We start from the raw sequence: 18,773 nt of genomic DNA, 5'->3' as shown, positions 1-18,773 counted from the left end.
ATTTGCAGTTCCTCTAAAAAACAAAACAAACCGAAAGGGAAAGAGGAAAAAAGAAAAAGAAATTAAGCATATTTGGCAAATGAGAATCCCAAATTTTGGTCGATGGCTACAGACAAAGCTGGAAGGGGGGGGGGGGGTGGTCTTAAGGACATTACCTGCTTTCCCTAGAGCTCCCACCTCCCACCATCTCCTGGCCCACCCACCACCTAGGAACTTAGTCTGCAGGCCTGGAGACTGCCGTTCCCCTCCGGACACCGCCCCCACCCCCAGGTCCTTCTCCCAGCCCCCATCTCGGGAGCTGTCCCCGTGGCTGAAGCTGCCAGGAGGATGAGAGGGCATGGCCACCCGCCGCCCCCACCCCCAGCCGCTGCAGAGCGCTTAGTGCATGCGGCTCCCAGACATGCAGCGGGGAGCCCGGCCACCGGCCGCGGCCAGTTCCGGGCAGTTCGGGGCCAGGTCTTCATCCAACTCCTCTACCTGCACCGCCACACCCACGTCATTAATTTGGGGGGCGGCGGGCATCTAACAGGGACATTTGCCCGGTGGCATCTCTGGCTGCGCCTGCCTCTCCCGAGCCTAAAGCCTCCGGCCTTCCCGCCTCCTCCTCCACGCGAACCTCCGCCCCCCACCCCACCGCGAAGAAGGGGCGAGAAAGAAATACGCATTAAGATCACAAGCCTTCCCGCACCATCGCTCGCCCCCTCAACCACCTGTCTCTGCGCTCTCCTCCCCCACGGCCTTCCTCAACTCCAGGGCGCCCCCCCTCTGCAGCAGAGGGGGGCACCACGCCCACTGCGGAGCCCAGAAGCGGAAGGTGAGGAGTGGGCAGGGGCTCCTGGGCCAGGCCTCCGGGTGGGTGGGGGCGCTGATCATCTGCCTCCCACGCCCTGCTGGCCCCGGGCCCCCAGAGCCCAGGGTGGTGGGGTGCCGGCCAGGGCAGAAGCCGGCCCCAGTCTGCTCCCACCCACGCGGTCAGGGCAGCTGCGGCGGGAGGCCGGCGCCGCAGCGGGGATGGGGGCGACCCGATCGCGGTAGGCCCGGAGCATCGCCCCCTCAGGGCCGGGAGAGGAGCCCCCCAGCCTTGCCCGGGGCTCTGGAGACTGGCCGCAGGCCTGGCCGCCGCGCCGCTCCCACCCGATCGGCAGCCCGGCTCTTACCTCCAGCGGCCGCCCCCTCCCCGCCAGCGGCTGCACGGCCGCCTCGCCGCGCCCGGTGCGCCCCGCGGCAGGCGCGAGCTGCGCAGCGGCTCCGCATTCGGGCCCGGCGGCGGCCGCCGCTGTCCGGGCGTGAGCGAGCCCGGCCCGCGCCCGCGCTTCCCACGCTCCGCGCGCCGCCCCGCGCCGCCCAGCGGCCGCCGCCGGCACCGCAGCCCCGCTGCCTGGGGGCGCTGCCGCAGCCCGGCCGGCGGCCGCGGACTGGCCCAGAACGCGGCTGTGGGTTCTCACGGGGTTGGGGGACCCCGCAGGCCGACCTCTCCGGCTCCAGCTTCAGCGCAGAGCGGCTCCCGCCCACCGCGTCTCCGAAGGAGGTCCCAGAGCCTCTGCGTGAGTCCCCAATTCTCCCGTTTGGCGCTCTGACCTTGCCTCCCTTATTGACCTCAAGGCGGTGGAGACGGGTGAGCGTGGTGACCACTCGTAGAATGGAGGTGGGGCGAGGGGCAAGGGTGGGCAAAGGGAGGGAAGCCCGTGTGAGCTACCTTTTTTTTCAGGGCCTTCTCGGGCCTGTCTAGAGATCCGAAGGGTGCACTGGACAATTCTTGAAGGAAGTTTCTTATTTAAAAACAACAGAGACATGCAGATGCTTCAGTTCAGTCGCTCAGTCGTGTCCAACTCTTTGCGACCCCACGGACTGCAGCACGCCGGGCCTCCCTGTCCATCATCAACTCTTGGAGCTTGCTCAAACTCACGTGCATCGAGCCATCCAACTATCTCATCCCCTGTCGTCCCCTTGTCCTCCTGCCCTCAATCTTTCCCAGCATCAGGGTCTTTTCGAATGAGTCAATTCTTCCCATCAGGTGGCCAAAGTATTGGAGCTTCAGCTTCAGCATCAGTCCTTCCAGTGAATATTCAGGACTGATATCCTTTAGGTGCCTCAGACCCACCTGTGAAATAAAACCTTTTCTCTACTCTAGACCCTTCAGAGAACTGAAGGAGGGCTGTGGGCCCTCTCTCCAGAAAAGTACACACTCATCCCTAAACATAATTTTTGCACCATCAGGGAATTCTCAGACTTGTCAAAGCTCCCTGCACCCCGGCTTAAGGTACCCTAAGACAGCAGGAGATGGGGCTGGTGACCTTCTTTGCTAATGCTTTTTCTTCCTTCAGGAATACCTGCCTACTGCAATCCCACGTTTATGCCTGTAGATATTTGCCTCTCCTTTACAACCAGCTTGAATACCACTTCCTCCCTGGTTTTCCCATTCAGAAGTATCTATGACCACGGCCTCCTGGGAACATGCTCTCTATGCCGTTTATGACTATTAATCCTATTCATGTGGACCTGTAGTTACTTTTGTGATTAGTTGTCTTTTCACACCTTCTAGGTTATAAACTCTTATAGTTTCTCTCTCTGCATCTATGAAGGTGCTTTACACAGTATGCCCTTGACAGTGAAAAGTGAAAGTGAAGTCGTTCAGTCACGTCCGACTCTTTGCGACCCCCTGGACTGTAGCCCACCAGGCTCCTCCATCCATGGGATTCTCCAGGCAAGAATACTGGAGTGGGTTGCCATTTCCTTCTCCAGGGAAAGCTTCCCAACCCAGGGATCGAACTGAGGTCTCCCGCATTGCAGGCAGACACTTTAACCTCTGAGCCACCAGGGAAGCAATAATCAAAGGGAAGCTGGGTTGAGGGAACAGGAGGTCTGCTGGAGACCCAGGGAAACCAATGCCCTTGCTCCAGAAGAACCAGATGCCCCTCATACCAGGTGCTTCACCACCGACACACGTCCACACCTTGCCTGCTGGCAAGTAGAATCCTCAAGTTGGTTGGTGTTCAGTCCTTCAGTCGTATCTGACTCTTCGAAACCCTATGGACCGCAGCACGCCAGGCTTCCCTGTCCTTCACCGTCTCCCAGAGCTTGCTCAAACTCATGTCCATTGAGTCAGTGATGCCATCCAACCTTCTCGTCCTCTGTCGTCCCCTTCTCCTCCTGCCTTCAATCTTTCCTAGCATCAGGGTCTCTTCTAATGAGTCGGTTCTTGGCATCCGGTGGCCAAAGTATTGAAGCTTCAGCTTTAGCATCATTCCTTCCAATGAATAGTCAGGGTTGATTTCCTTAAGATTGACTGGTTTGATTTCCTTGCGGTCCAAGGGACTCTCAGGAGTCTTCTCCAGCAACAGAGTTCAAAAGCATCAGTTCTTAAGTGCTCAGCCTTCTTTATGGTCCAACTCTCACATCCGTACATGATTACTGGAAAAACCATAGTTTTCACTATTATGGACCTTTGTTGGCGAAATAATGTATCTGCTTTTTAATATGCTATCTAGGTTGGTCATAGCTTTTCTTCCAAGGAGAAAGCGTCTTTTAATTTCACGGCAGCAGTCACCATTCACAGCGATTTTGGAGCCCCCAAAATAAAGTCTGTCACTGTTTCCATTGTTTCGCCATCTATTTGCCATGAAGTGGTGGGACTGGATGCCATGATTTTCATTTTCTGAACATTGAGTTTTAAGCCAGCTTTTTCACTCTCCTCTTTCGCCTTCGTCAAGAGGCTCTTTAGTTCCTCTTTGCTTTCTGCCATATGGGTGGTGTCATCTGCATATCCGAGGTTGTTGATATTGATACCATTGTGCCTTTTATTCCCTTTTCTTGGGGATGGTTTTGGTCACTGCCTCCTGTACAGTGTCATGAGCCTCTGGCCATAGTGCAGGCATTCTCAAGTTAGCAGGATCTTCTCATCCATTGCTTCTCCGCTGGGCAAGACAGACATAATTTACAGGTCCCTGAGTGAATTTGGGGTCCAGGCTCATGCAGGAGACACCTGACTAATAGCAGATATTCTGCCCCAAATGCCCCCTTGTCAAATAAGGGAAACCTTCACTCACCAGTTGCACAGTCCAGATACAAGCTGGTATCACGCTTGACTCCTTCCCCTACCTTCCCTCCCTGCATTCTCGTCCCCATCAGTCACCATGCCCTCAGTCTGTTTCAGAGATTGCCCTTCAGTCCATCTCCATGGCCCCGTCCCAAGCTCAGACCACCATTATTTCTTGCTTCAGTTCCTGCATCTGTCTCCATACTAGCTGGCCTACCTGCCTCCAGTCTCACTAGGCTCAGATCCAGTCTCCACATCCCAGCCAGAAGATCTTCCAAAAATATCATCTCCTTCCCTGCTGAAAGCACTCAGGCAGCTCTGCGTTTATTAAGGACGAGGTCCAAAGTCCTTCACCCAGCTCTCAGCCTCCAGGCGCTGGCCCTCGCTAACCCTCTGGCCTCCTTTCTCTCTGCTCCTCTCTCCCCCTTGGTGTTTCACTTGTGCCAAATATCAAGCTCTTCCCCACATTGAGGTGAGAACCCCCTTCCCTGGTTTGTGAGACTACGTCCTACTTATTAGGGCATCCCAGGTGGTGCTAGTGGTAAAGACCTGTCTGCCAGCGCAGGGGAGGTAAGAGACTCGGGTTTGGTCCCTGGGTGGGGAAGATCCCCTGGAGGAGGGGATGGCAACCCACTCAAGATTCTTGCCTGGAGAGTCCCATGGACAGAGGAGCCTAGCGGGCTGCAGTCCATGGGGTTGCAGAGAGTCGGGCAGGACTGAAGCAACTTAGCACATGTGTGTGTCCTCCTCATTCTTCCAAGTTTCCCTTCTGCGTCTGTCTCCATCTATGTCACCTGTCCTTCCCACCTGGAAACATTCATCACAGAGACTGTTCCTCATTTAGCTGACACCCACTCTCTCTGCCATGCCGGGAGCGCTGCAGTAGAGTACTCAACGCTGGGCACGGTCCCTGATGCCAGATAGGAGCGCAGACCTTTACTGCTTACCTGGTGAATGAAAGCTGGGAATGGGACACCCAGCCCAGATAGGGGACTCTGGGACGGACACCTTTTGGCTGAAAGTCAGACGTGATGGGGCCAGGCCCGCAGCTTGGGAATAATCACACTACTCATTGTTTGCCAATGAGTTCCAATCTTTCTGAGTCTTGGATTTTTTTCTCAATTGAAAAATGGGGATAATAATACTCTGGGTTGCTCTGAGGGTTGCCAGGTGTCTATGTAGAAGCCCTTTGTAATTTTGACGTTCTCTCTATGTAATAGTAATATTGGATTACTTTGCTTAATCCTCTCAGTACCATTTTGACGGAGGCGACTGATGTTTCCCATTTTGCGTATGAGGAAGCTGAGGGTGGACGATGGAAATAACTTGCCTGAGGGCACCAGCTGGTTACCAGGAACAGAAGCTTGTCCCTGGGTTCCAAGTCCAGGCTCTCTCCACCACATTACCACTGCCCCTCCCCTCTAACGTGTTGACATTCTGAGTGTCCTACAGCTAACGTATGTCCACTTAACCGTTTCCACAGGGGTTTTTTTGTGGGTGGGGCCCAGGTTGGGGGGAGGTGTGATGAGTTGTTGGCCGAAAGTGGATTATATAACAACAGGTATCCAGCAAAATTGGGTTCAGGAGGAGCTGACCTTGAAGCTAACCCTATACTCCCTATCTCTGCCCCATCTCCCACCCTAGAGGGGTAGTCTCAACTGACAGTTGCCTTTTATCACATAGTTGGACCCCCCGCTTCAGTTCCCAGAAGCTGGTGAGCTGCTCCTGCCTCCAAATTTTCAATTTGTGTGTTAGCAACTATTTACTGAGCTCATCTGAGTGCTTTGTCACTGCCTGTGGAGTCCTGGACAAATGACTAACCCTCTTCGGGTGACAGTTTCCCCATTTTGCAAAATAGGATCGCTAATGGTCTGTCACATGGCTGATGTGAGGGTTACAATAAGACAGTATCCTCACCCCTGCTGGTGGGCTGTTGCTGATGGAGACCCCTGCCTCCAGCCCCCTCTCTGTGTCTGCTCACCTCCATTCCAGTGCATGGGCGTGTGTGTTTGGTAACCAGGGGAGGGCAGAGGGTGGCGGAAAGCCTGAAAAGGACAGGAAAGGAGTCCAAAGGCCGCGGTGCTCCCAGGAGCGTGGAGAGAGCTGCGGAACTTAGAGTCTATCTGAGCTGCTCAAGGATGACTTGTAAGTTCTTGGGCCCTTTGAGTTCGCTTGACACGGTCAGCCACGGCATGATGAGAGGCTTCTCTGAGCTCTTGGTGGGCAGGGGCCGTGGGCCACTAAGAGCCAGAACAGAAGGGTAAGCACTGAGTGACTGCTGTGGTGCTCACAGCTGTAAGGGCTCATAGGAGGTGCCTTTCTGGGGACTTCCAGAAATACTGGGCTCCCCTGGTGGCGCAGCGGTAAAGAATCCACCCACCAATGCAGGAGACACAAGAGATGTGTGTTCAATCCCTGGATGGGGAAGATCCCCTGGAAGACGGAGTAGCAACCCCCTCCAGTATTCTTGTCTGGAGAAGCCCCGTGGACAGAGGGTCACAAAGAATCCGACATGACTGAGCAGCTGAGTGCACAAAAGCAACTCTAGGACACTCTAAGAATGAAGAAGTCATCAAAACACGATGTTACAGACATAGAGAACGGAGGCGGTGCCTGGCACGTAGTAGGAACTCAGTGTGTGTGAGTTCCCCAAGAAGCTCATGCGTCAGCATCAGGGCCAAGTCCCCTTGCTCCGGAGTCTTCTGATGACGCTGCCTTTGCCGTGAGCGTGTTTGTTTCTCACTGTATCCGGTGCCCCAGGGAACACCCAGGGGATCTGCCCTTCACAGATCCCTGTGTGTGGTGATGGTGGTTTTTCTCTTTAGAGATGAAATCATTTTTCTTTTCCCTTTCTGTTCAACAAAGACAACAGCCTTTTGGTTTTTGATAAACGTTCCCTTCATGCTAGCAGGTGGATTTGCCCTGGGCACTAAGCGCTGTGCTTTTAAAACACACACAGGCCCAGCTGTTTGAATCTGCTGCGCACTTCAGTCTTTCTTACTTCTCTTATCTTCTGCCCCCGGGGTTTGAGTTTTCTCTGCCTCTGCAGGCTGATAACATGTGGAAGGAGGAGAACAGTTTTAATTAATAGACTAATTAAGTGGTACAAGCCTTTAATAGCTGATTATAGGAAAGTCGTCCCCACCCCCCCCAAGTGATTGATTTTTTTTATTGTTCTTGTGCTACATTATGGCAAAATAGTCACAGCTTCTCATTGTCTTCTGGTTGGTTCAGTGGGTCTTTTCCTTCTCTCCCTCTTCATGTGTCCATTTGCTAACGATGGGCACAGGCAGGATGGGAGACCTTAAATCAGAGGATGAGCAAAAGCAAGGGTCAGAGTGCTGGTGCCAGCCACTTCTTGACAGCGACAGTTAGAAGGGGGATGGGAGGTAGGAGGGAAAAGATGGCAAGAAAATCGTAGCCATAATTTGTAGGCTTATCTCCCCAAGACCCTTCACTCGTGATCCCTCCCTCTCGTAGGCCACCACTCACACACGTCAGGTGCATTCAGAAACAGTGCAGTGTGGAGTTTTAAAGAGTGCACTGAAATCCAACTGCCTGAGTTCAGACCTTGCCCCTCCCACTGGCTAGCCATGTGGTCTGGGCAAGTCCCTTAACCTCACTGTGCCTCAGCCTGCTCATTTATAAAGTAGGACTATAATCCTAGGTTCCTCCCTAGGACTGGGCATCTTTAGTGGCTCAGATGATAAAGTACCCACCTACAGTTGCAGGATACCTGGGTTTGATCCCTGGGTCGAGAAGATTCTCTGGAGATGGAAATGGCTACCCACTCTAGTCTTCTTGCCTGGAAAATTCCATGGACAGAGGAGCCTGGCAGGCTACTGTTCATGGGGTCAAAAAGAGTCAGACACGACTGAGCGACTAACACTTCCAACTTTCCCTAGGATTGTCATGAGAATTAAATGAAACAAGCCAGGTAAAGCACTTAGCACATACTAAGGCCAAACAGACGAGCTGTGACCATCACTACTGCCTGAAGTTATTTAAACTGACTGCTACATAGGAGGGAGTTGATAAATGTTTGTAGAATAAATGAATGTCTACATCATAATTTTCAAGTAGACTCTGAGTCCTTGAAGTTCAAAAGGGTGAAGAAAAGAGGAAATTGCCCATTAAATCATAATAAGAAGCTACCTTTAGTGAGTGCTGATCATGGGTTGGGCTCTGAGCTAATTGGTTTCTGTACATTCTCTCATTTAATCCTGATGTAATATGATTTTTGCCAGCTTTCTTAGAACATGTTTTCCTTAAAGATCCCAAGCCCCCAGACCAAATTTTGTGGGCTGTCCATGTCCTGCACAAGATTTCCAAGGATTCTTGGGGGATGGACTGACATTTTCATGATCCTGGTTTCTTATGAATTCCTGCTCAAGCTGAATTCACAGTTATTTTCCTGCATCCTCTTAGTCTCAGAGCAAGTTGAACTCTTCCCTTCCTTCTGTCCGGAAAGCCCCCAGAGCACAGGGCCATTTTGAGTGGAAGACTTTTACTGACGGTCAAGAGGCAAGACAGGAAGTTATAGCGCCACCTAGAGCGAGCAGTAGCTGGAGCTCACCACAGTAAAGCTCCCCATCTCCCTGGTGCCTGTGCCTTCTCCCTTGGCTCTTTTGCTACCCAGAGCCCTGCTTGCAGCCATTTTTCCTTCCTAAGAGCCCTCTCCTCCATGTCTCTGCTGTTCTCCACCTTGCCCTGAAAACATCAGCTTCCTGTTACTTAGTCACACAAATACATTTAGCTCTTTGAACAAATGTCTCCAGTCTGGGCTGTTCTCAGTCCTGGGTCAGAGGAGCTAAAGAGATGGTGGGATATAGAGCAGCTCAGCTGCTTGTCTCAGCCACGAAAGTTTACCAGAGTGTCCTCCTCAACAAATGAGCCACTGAGATGAGATGGCCTGAGATGGCCTCTGAGATGACTCCTGCCCCACTTAGAGTGAAGAAATATGGCAGTCCTATTTTCGCATAATTTTTTTTCTTCCTGTTATACTTGTGGTCATGTTGCAGGAAGGGGAACCCCTTCTAGGACCCGAGAGTGGGCTTCTGTCTTACACTCAAAGACAAACTGCCCAAGACACACATTGACAGAGCAAGAGACTCTACTGGGAAGGGGAGCAGGGGTGGAGAGTGTGGGAGGCAAGGGAACCCAGGAGGACGGCTCCGCCACATGGCTCACAGTCTTGGGTTTTATGGTTGTGGGGTTAGTTTCCAGCTTGTCTCTGGTTAATCATTCTGACTCGGTCCTTCCTAGTGGTGTGTACATTGCTCAGCCAGGATGGACTCCAGCAAAGAGGATTCTGGGAGATTAAAGGACTGTCGTCTCCTTTTGACCTTTCCCAGATTCCTCCGGTTGGTGGTGGCTTATTAGGTAATACCATGTTCCTTTCCGGGACCTGCTGTCAAAATAACTCATGCAAATAAATGGTTACGGGCCAGAGTGGGTGGTGCCAGTCAGTGTTTCCCCTAACAATCATGGTAGGAGGTAGATAATATTATCTCCATTTTTTTCCAGATGAGGAATCTGAAAGTGAAAGATGTAAAAAGAAAAAGTGACCCACTCAAAGTCACACAGCTTCTTCAGAGCTGGACTCCCAGGGCAGGCCTGTCTGATTCCAAAGCCAGGGAGGCGGATCACGACACCATGTGGTCACTTAATGCAGCTCAAGCTGGTCTGAAGTGGTTCTCATTCTAGAGCAAAACTTTCTCAGGAAATCTTTCTGTGAGGAAGGCAATGTGGGTCATAGGAAGGTGAGTTGATTGACTGAAGACCCAAGACATTAAACAGATTTAGAGCTAGAAATATCTACGTATCTATAGCTTCATGTATGAGCCCCAAGAGTTGTTGCTATTAATCACTGCTGAGTGATTATTCTGATTGCTTCAATTTCGTTGATGCTACACTTGCTGAATCTGCTGTGCTTTATTCAACCTTGGGTAGGGCCTCTTCTCCAGGAAGATAAAAAAGGTTTTCTTTGGCTTATGGAGTTCTGGCTTCATATGTAAGACATCACTTTGGGAGCCCCTTCCCGTCTGTGAAGGCTGGCCGGTAGCTGGGGCTCTTATAAAGAGCTCAATAAATAGCTATGGAATGAATGAAAGAAAGGCTCTTCACTCTCCCTAATTTGTCAGTTCTCTTCCCAAGGCAGGAGCTGGGCAGAAACAGACAAAGGAGCATCCATCCCAGCTGGGCAGCTGGCAGGAGCACCAAAATTGTTCTGACTCAAGAACATCGCTGGAAATGGGATGAGGCTACAGAATTTATCCGCTCTCTTCCCAGAAAGAGTCACCAATGCAGTTAGAATTCTTTAACAAGCTTCTGGGGTGGAGGCATCCAGATTTTACCACATAGTAGCAATGTGACCCTGGATTTCTCTTCCTTAAAGTGGGGGTTTGGTACTTATCATAAGGGGTTTCCCCCTCAATTAAGTGTGATAATGGAAAAATTCTAGCTTTTATCCTTACTTACTCTTCAATCTACTCTAATCCGGTTCCTGCCCTCCCACACCCCACTGATTGCTTTCACTGAGGTTACCGATCACCCCTTTGTTGAAAATTCCACTTCTCCATCGCTTGGTGGCATTTGACACGGAATAACAGAACTTCCTCCATGAAATAATCTCTTCCCTGGTTCCTTATGACCCCAGGGCCTCCTGTCATAAAATAATTTATGCAAAGCGTTGCCAGCTAGAGTGGGCAGTGTCAGGCTTAACATTTGCATGTCTCCTTGACCATCCTTTTAAGTCTCCATTTGAGGCATCCTTATTAGTTATTTGTTGCTGCATAATAAATTACCCCCAAATTTAGCAGCTTAGAACAGCATCGTTTCTGAGGGTTAGGAATTTGGGAGCAGTTTAACTGAGCTGTTTTGACTTGGGCTTTCTCTTGAAATGCAGTCTCACTTGATATTCATTCATGAAGATTCTCTTCCAGCTCTTCAAGCTCCCTTGCATGGTTCTGGGCAGGAGGCCTCAGTTCTTCACACGTGGACCTCTGCACAGGACTGCTGGTGACGGGGAGGTGGCTTCCCCAGGGTGAGGGGTCCAAGGAGAATGAGCACCTGTGGCTGAGATCTCAGGGGTGCTGTCCCATCACTTCCGCCCTTGTCACACTGCCCGACCCTGGTACAACATCAGGGAGGACCACACACCAGTATGAAGATCAGAGACAGCACTGGGGGCCAGCCTGGACGCTGGCTACCATGGCAGCCTTCTTGGCTGACCCTAAAAAGTCAGTGCTCCCCGGAGTTCCATCCCGACACCCGTCTCCTCTCCATCTCCACACACACCCTTGACAGCTTGGAACTCCCCTTCAGTTACATCTAAATTTTAAAGTCATCCAAGTCTGTGTCTCTAGCCAAGTTCCCGCTCAGAAACTTCAGCTTGTACACTCTCTGCCTGTGTGCATGCGTGCTTAGTTGCTCAGTTGTGTCCGACTCTCTGCCACCCCATGGACTGTAGCCCGCCAGGCTCTTCTGTCCATGGGATTCTTCAGGCAAGGATACTGGAGTGGGCCGCCATTCCCTTCTCCAGGGGATCTTCCTGACCCAGGGATCGCACCCGCATCTCTTGTGTCCCCTGCATTGCAGGCTGACTCTTTACCTCTTTCTCTCATATCCAACCACCATATTAAGGTTCTTTGTTTTTTCATTGTTTTTCCCATCTTTTGTTTTGAAAAATGTCAAAATATAGAAAGAGTTAAAAGATGAGTAAAACGGTCCCCTATTGGCTGGATTACTTCTAGGTTCACAATTGCTGATATTTCATGTCTCATTTGCTTTCTCTCCCTGCTTCTCTTCCTTAGGTTTATGTCTTTTCATAGTAATGTTCAGATGCTATTTGCAATTCTCTCACAGATGTACTGTGTGTGTGTGTGTGTGTGTGTGTGAAGTTTCTATGTAAATACAGTGGTTGAAAGTAAGTTACAGGGAAAGAATCTGAAAAAGAGTGGGTACATGTGGGTATATTCTTCATTGCGTACCTGAAACTAACACAACATTGTAAATCAACTAGACTCCAATATAAAAATTAAATTAAAAATAAATAAAATGTACTGATAGATGATAAAGAAAGAAAGTTGCAGATATTATGACACTTCATCCCTAAAGAGTTCTGCATCTGTTTCCTAAAATGTTTAGCCTTGCCAGGGGCTCAGAGGTAAGGAATCCACCTGCAATGTGTGAGACGCAGATTTGATCCCTGGGTCAAACCCTGAAGCGGGAAATGGCAAGCCACTCCTGTATTCTTGCCTGGAAAATCCGATGGACAGAGGAGCCTGGCGGGCTGCAGTCCGTGGGGTTACAAGGGAGTCAGACACAACCGAGTGACCAAACAACAAAACCGCTCCTGAGAACAAGGATGCTCTTCCCCTAGGCAACCACAATGCCATTATTATTCCTGCGGCCACCCTTCCCGCTCTGTCTCCTCCAGGCTGTGCGCTTTCCTCATCATCACTAGTGCAGCCATCTCCTAACCGGCTCCTCCTCTGATCCATGCCCCATGCTTCTGCCAGGGCGAGCTTTCCAAAATACACATCTGATTATGTCACTTCCCTTCTCGGGACCTGTCAGTAGCTCTATATTCCTTTCAAAATAAAGGTAGACTTCACAAGGCATATAAGCTTTCATCATCTAGATTCATTTACAGCAGTCTCGCCCAGCACTAGAAATATAATATGAGCTACATAAGTAACTATTCACAGAAAATTTGCTTATTTATTTTTGGCCCTGCCGAGTCTTCACAGCTGTGTGGAGGCTTCGGTAGTAGCGGCTCTTGGGCCCCAGAGCTCAGGCTCAGCAGTCATGGTGCTGGGGCTTAATCACCCTGTGAATTGTGGAATCTTCCCCGACCAGGGATCAAACCTGTGTCCCCTGCATTGGCAGGTGGATTCTTCACCGCTGGGCTGGAAGAGAAGTCTGGTAACTTTACATTTTAAATGCTGCCACATTTTAAAAAGTTATTAAAAAACAGGTGAAATGAATTTTAAAAATAGGTTTTCTATAATCCGATATATTCAAAATCTTATCATAGCAGCATAAGCCCAATATAAGAACTATTAATGAGATGTCTTACTTTTTATCCTAAGTCTTCAAAATCTGACCTTTATTTCATATGTACAACATACCTCAATTCAGATGCTCACTTTCCAAGGGTAAGTGAAAAATGAATTCAAAATAACAAGATTATATTTAACAAAAAAATTTATATTGTTCCAGCTGACTTAATTAAAATTAAATAAAATGGGAAGCTCTATTCTTCCTTCACACTGGCCACATCTCAAGTGTTTAGTAGCCACAGGGGCTAGTAGACCCTGAAAAAGGGAATTCCTGAGCAGCAGTTCTCAAAGTGTGATCCAGGACTGGGGGTCCTGAAGACCTTTCCAAAGGGGTCACTAAGGTCAAAATTATTTTCATGATAATTAAACGTTATTTGCCTTCTTTCACTTTTTTTTCTCCCATCAGTATAGCACAACGGAGTGTTCCAGAGGCCAAGTGACATGTAATATGACCACAGATTGAATATAGAAGCATTTAAGAGAATCAGCAGTTTGTATTAAGCAGATAGTGAAGAAATTTACCAAACTGCAAAACAAAGCTTCTCCTTTCCTGACTTGCTTTTGTCCTGGAAAGTATAATTATTTTCCATTAAAATGTGTACATTTATATACTCAATGAGGTTATTTTTAAATGAATTAATGAAAAGGTTGAAATGTTCTCGGTTTTACTTTCTGATATGGTAATTATCGATGGGGAGAACTCTCACTTCTGTATGGTGTCAGAGGGCTTTGAGAAGAGCTGGCCTCCAGCAGCCTGGCTCTGCAGCTTCATCGCTAGTGATTTCCTCTCCTTGCTCATACTTTTCACATGAACATCCAGCTCCAGACAAGATGAAGCAGATCCACTTTCTCCCTCTTCCTCTGGTTAAGTGCTTCCTAAAATCCTGAACATCACAGATACAACAAACATCTGAAAGGCAAAGCCAAGGCTAGGGACCTCAGGACTCAAGGAGTGACATGGCACCAAGGTGGTATCAGCAGAGACCTAGCGGGGTTGCTGAACTTCTGCTCTGGTCCAGCAATAACGAGATGCCTGCCACTCTGCAAGTGTCGACGGCTGCATGGAGACCCTGGACTTTTATCCCCACTTGGCGGTAGCCAGGAGGTCACCCTCCACCCCGCCCCGCCCGCCCCGGCAGAGCAGTAGGAAAGAGGCCCTGCTGAAACAGATCAGTCTCACAACACAATACCTGAAGTGTCCAAGATGCAATTTAAAATCCCTCATGATGCCAAGAACCAGGAAAATCTCAACTTGAATGAGAAGAGATAATTAGCAGATGCCAACACGGAGATGACAGAGATGTTGGAATTATCTGACAAGGATTTAAAAACAACCGGCATAAACATGCTTCACTGAACAATGATAACATTGCTCAATAACTTAAAATAAAAGAATGAATAGCAAGTCTCAGCACAGAAACAAAAGATGGAAAGAAGGATCATATCGTCTGCTGCTGCTGCTAAGTCACTTCAGTCGTGCCCGTCTCTGTGTGACCCCATAGATGGCAGCCCATGAGGCTCCGCCATCCGTGGGATTCTCCAGGCAAGAACACTGGAGTGGGTTGCCATTTCCTTCTCCAGTGCATGAAAGTGAAAAGTGAGAGTGAAGTCGCTCAGTCGTGTCCGACTCTTTGCGAACCCATGGACTGCAGCCCACCGGGCTCCTCCGTCCATGGGATTTTCCAAGCAAGAGTACTGGAGTCATACCATTTACTTGCGCATTTAAAGCATCACTCGTGTTTCTGGGATGGCCACCCTCAGCTTGTGCCTGGGCCAAGGCGTCTGCCTCTTCTTAGAACACCGGTCTCTCCTTTTTAAATCCTGCTTGTCCCCGGGGTCAGCTGAGATGTCACCTCCTCTGCGAAGCCTTCCTTGACTTCCATGCCCCTTCCTCCCGAAAGCTCCCTACACCAGAGCACTCACATTCAACTCCATTGAGTTGAGTCTGTCATCTCTCCCTCCACACATACCCAGTGTAAAACCTTGCCAGAGGGACTGTGTCTTATCCCAGGTGCCTGGCATAGTACCTGGCTTAAAATAAGCACTCAGAAAACTGTTGAATAAATGAATAAATCTGTGAATAAATGGAAACTCTGCAGTGACTCTCTCTTTTGTTGAATACATCTAATTAATGCCTGTGGTCAGCCATTACATGCCCTACACAAACTGTGATACACATCTTTTTGGTTTTTGGCTTCCCTTCATACCTCCTACTCCTCTGCCACACTGGAAAACAGTGCTTTGTTTTCCTGGAACTTCAAAACACTTTTTATTTGTCACATACAATGGTTAATTTCTTTCTTTAAAAAAAATTTTTTTTATCGGAGTAAAGTTGATTTACAATGTTGTTTCAGATGTACAGCCAGATGAATCAGTTATACATACATACATACATACATATATATATATATATATATATATCTCCACTCTTTTTTTAAAAGATTCTTTTCCCACACAGGTCATGACAGTACTGAGTAGCGTTCCCTATTGAATAGGTCGCCAATGAGGACCTGTTGGGCTCCCTGGTGGTTCAGATGATAAAGAATCTGCCTGCAGTATGGAAGACTCAGATTCAGTCTTTGGTTTGGCAAAATCCCCTGGAGAAGGGAATGGTTACCCACTCTAGTATTCTTGCCTGGAAAACTCCATGGACAGAGGAACCTCTCGGGCTACACTCCTTGGGATTGCAGAGTCGTACATGGCTGTGACTAACACTTTCACTTCATTGTACACGGACTTGCTAGTCATCTGTTTCATACAAGTAGTCAATCCCAGTCTCCCAATGTATCCCTGCCCCCTTCTTTCCCCTCTGGTAACTGTGAGATTGAAAACAGTATTTTTTTTTTTTTCTTTTTTGGCAGCACCATGGGGCTGGTGAGATACTAGTCCCCCAACCAGGGGTAGACTCTGCAGACACTGCAGTGGTCAAGCAGAGTCTTAACCCTTGGACCGCCAGGGAAGGCCCAGAAGACAGTGTTCTGAAAGGACCTTTTACCTCCCTATATCCCCATCTCCACATACACGTATGTATGCCTTTCTATCAGCCTCAGACATTCCCAGCCATTTTTACAGCCCCACTCAGACATTGCCTGGCCGTAGCCAGCCCCTACTCTCCCCTGCTGGGAGGGGTCCCGCCCGCCTCTGGGAACAGGGCACTTCATTGAATCTTCTCTCGGTTACTTCTCCCTCTCTGCCGCACGTTTGTTTATTTTGGCTGCGCTGCGTCTTCATTGCTACGCGCTGACTTCGTCCAGCGGCAGCGGGCAGGGCCCACTCCTTGTTCTGATCCCAGGGCTTGTCGTTGCTGTGGCTGCTCTAGTTCGGGAGCCCAGGGCTTCCGTAGTTGGGGCCTGTGGGCTCAGCAGCTGAGGCTCATGGACTCTAGAGCCCCACTTAGTAGTTTGGGCGCGTGGGCTTAGTTGCCCCGTGGCATGAGGAATCTTCCTGGGTCAGGGATTGAAGCCATGTCCCCCGGCATTGGCAGGCGGGTTCTTAATCACCGGACTGCCAGGGAACTTCTATCTTTGTTTTTATGTGTTTGTTTGAATGCACTTGTATTCGCCCCAAGATGTAAAACTCTGTGCGTTTGAGACTCCCTGGCAGTCCAGTTGTTAAGACTCCATGCTTCCACTGCAGGCGGGGGCGCGGGTTTGATCCCGGGTGGGGGACTAGAATCCCACCAGTAGGCGGCACTGCATGGCCAAGAAAGATCCGTGAATTCAAACTCACGTCTTGTTCATCTTTGCCTCTGCCACCGAGTCCCTAGCATAGGACCTTGTTACTCTCAGCGAGTTTCCATTTCTTTTTCTGAGATCATAGAACCTACTTCATAGGGGTTCTGTGGCTACTAAACCAAAAATACACTATTTAAATTTTGATACAGCATCTCAATTTTGATACAGCCAGTATTCAATAAATGTTAGCCATGATTATTGTTATTATCACTTGAAGGAATAAATGATGGAGCAAGTCCTACCTACTCTACCTTCAAAATGTCCTTTTGAATTCCACTTCGTCTCCCTACTGCCACTATTATCGCCCTGCTCCCAGCGGTGACCATTCTTGATCCCATCTCTACAGTCTAATGGGCCCCAACCCTTCCGGTTTTGCAGAAGACAATTTTTCCACAGGCTGAGGAAGAGAAATGGTTTGGGGATGGTTCAAGCACGTTACCTTTATTGTACAGTTTATTTCTCTATATGCGTTCTGCTTTATTATAAAGCATTTTCAAGGGAAAAACCAGGGGGCCACTCTGCCACCAACACATATATCCAGTCTTAGGGGACAGTCCTCTTTTTCCATGAAATGAAAATTTAGCAGAAGATACACCTAGGTACATTTTTCCACAGTCCAAGGTTAATTCTCCAGGGCTGACTGCAGGCAGAGCAGAGGGAACCAAGGTCGGGGGACTTGCTTGGCTACCCAGACCTGAGAAAGCACCCTCTGAGGAAATGCCCCAGACACGAAGCCCCAGACCTATCCTGACCCTGCCCTCACCAGCTTCAGGACATCCAACTGCAGGAACCCTGAGGTCCCAGCACAAGAGTGGGGAAAGCTTTGGATTCAGGACTTCTGAATTCCAGGTGATCCGGGCAAGCTACCTCCCCTCTCAGGGCCTCAGTTTGTAACTATGCCATAGGTTGTTGACTTGAAAATATCTTTCAAGTGCCCTCCAATCGTCACCGTCTATAATTAAATGAGCTTCAGGTGTGGAATCCTCTGGACTAGGCTGTTTGAAGGGCTGGGCTGCAGGGGAGAGAAACCCAACATGAAGGCAATAGAACCAAACTGAGCGGTAGGAGCTCAGCATGGCCATCAGGTGGAGCCATTGCCACACCAAGATGCTCAAATCAAAGGCGGGGGAAGTTCTGATTCCTCTAGACAGCAATGGGTCCCTCAGGGCAAGCTGTCCAGCAACAAGAAGAACCAGTTGCCACCCCACACTGTCCCCTAAACACACACGCACGCAAGCACGCACGCACACACGCACATGCACACACACACACACACACACACGGCTTGCTCCCAAAGCCTACACATTCTGACAAACTCAGGGTAATGTACTGTTACAGGTTGCTGAGCCTGAGGCTGACAGCATATTGAAGGGCAGAGACATTACTTTGCCAACAAAATCCGTCTCGTCAAAGCTGTGGTTTTTCCAGTAGTCATGTATGGATGTGAGAGTTGGACTATAAAGAAAGCTGAGCACCAAAGAATTGATGCTTTTGAACTGTGGTGTTGGAGAAGACTCTTGAGAGTCCCTTGGACTGCAAGGAGATCCAACCAGTCCATCCTAAAGGAAATCAGTCCTGAATATTCATTGGAAGGATGTTGAAGCTGAAACTCCAATACTTTGGCCAACTGATGTGAAGAACTGACTCTTTTGAAAAGACCCTGATCCCGGGAAAGATTGAAGGCAGGAGAAAGGGACGACAGAGGATGAGATGGTTGGATGGCATCACTGACTCAATGAACATGAGTTTGAATAAACTCCGGGAATTGGTGATGGACAGGGAGGCCTGGCGTGTTGCAGTCCGTGGAGTTGCAAAGAGTCAGACACGACTGAGCGACTGAGCTGAACTGAGCCTGAGGCTGAAGGAGTTTCAAAGACCCAGCTGCCTTTTCTCCTCCTGGTTTCCCGGGAATCTGTACCCCGTACCACCGGTCTTACC

General features: G+C 49.5%; 1 long non-coding RNA gene across 1 annotated transcript; it reads left to right on the top strand.

Annotated features, from left to right (window-relative positions):
- Positions 1-1,373: 1,373 nt before the first annotated feature.
- LOC138416182 (uncharacterized) lies at positions 1,374-15,192 on the top strand. The gene is made up of 3 exons (XR_011247570.1): positions 1,374-1,544; positions 9,563-9,798; positions 13,508-15,192. It is a non-coding gene; the product is annotated as an uncharacterized lncRNA (long non-coding RNA).
- Positions 15,193-18,773: the final 3,581 nt, after the last annotated feature.

Source organism: Ovis canadensis, chromosome 12 (assembly GCF_042477335.2).
Source record: "Ovis canadensis isolate MfBH-ARS-UI-01 breed Bighorn chromosome 12, ARS-UI_OviCan_v2, whole genome shotgun sequence".
Taxonomy (NCBI): Eukaryota; Metazoa; Chordata; class Mammalia; order Artiodactyla; family Bovidae; genus Ovis; species Ovis canadensis.
The sequence above is the reverse complement of the archived record's forward strand: the minus strand, read 5'-3'. Positions and strand labels throughout refer to the sequence as shown.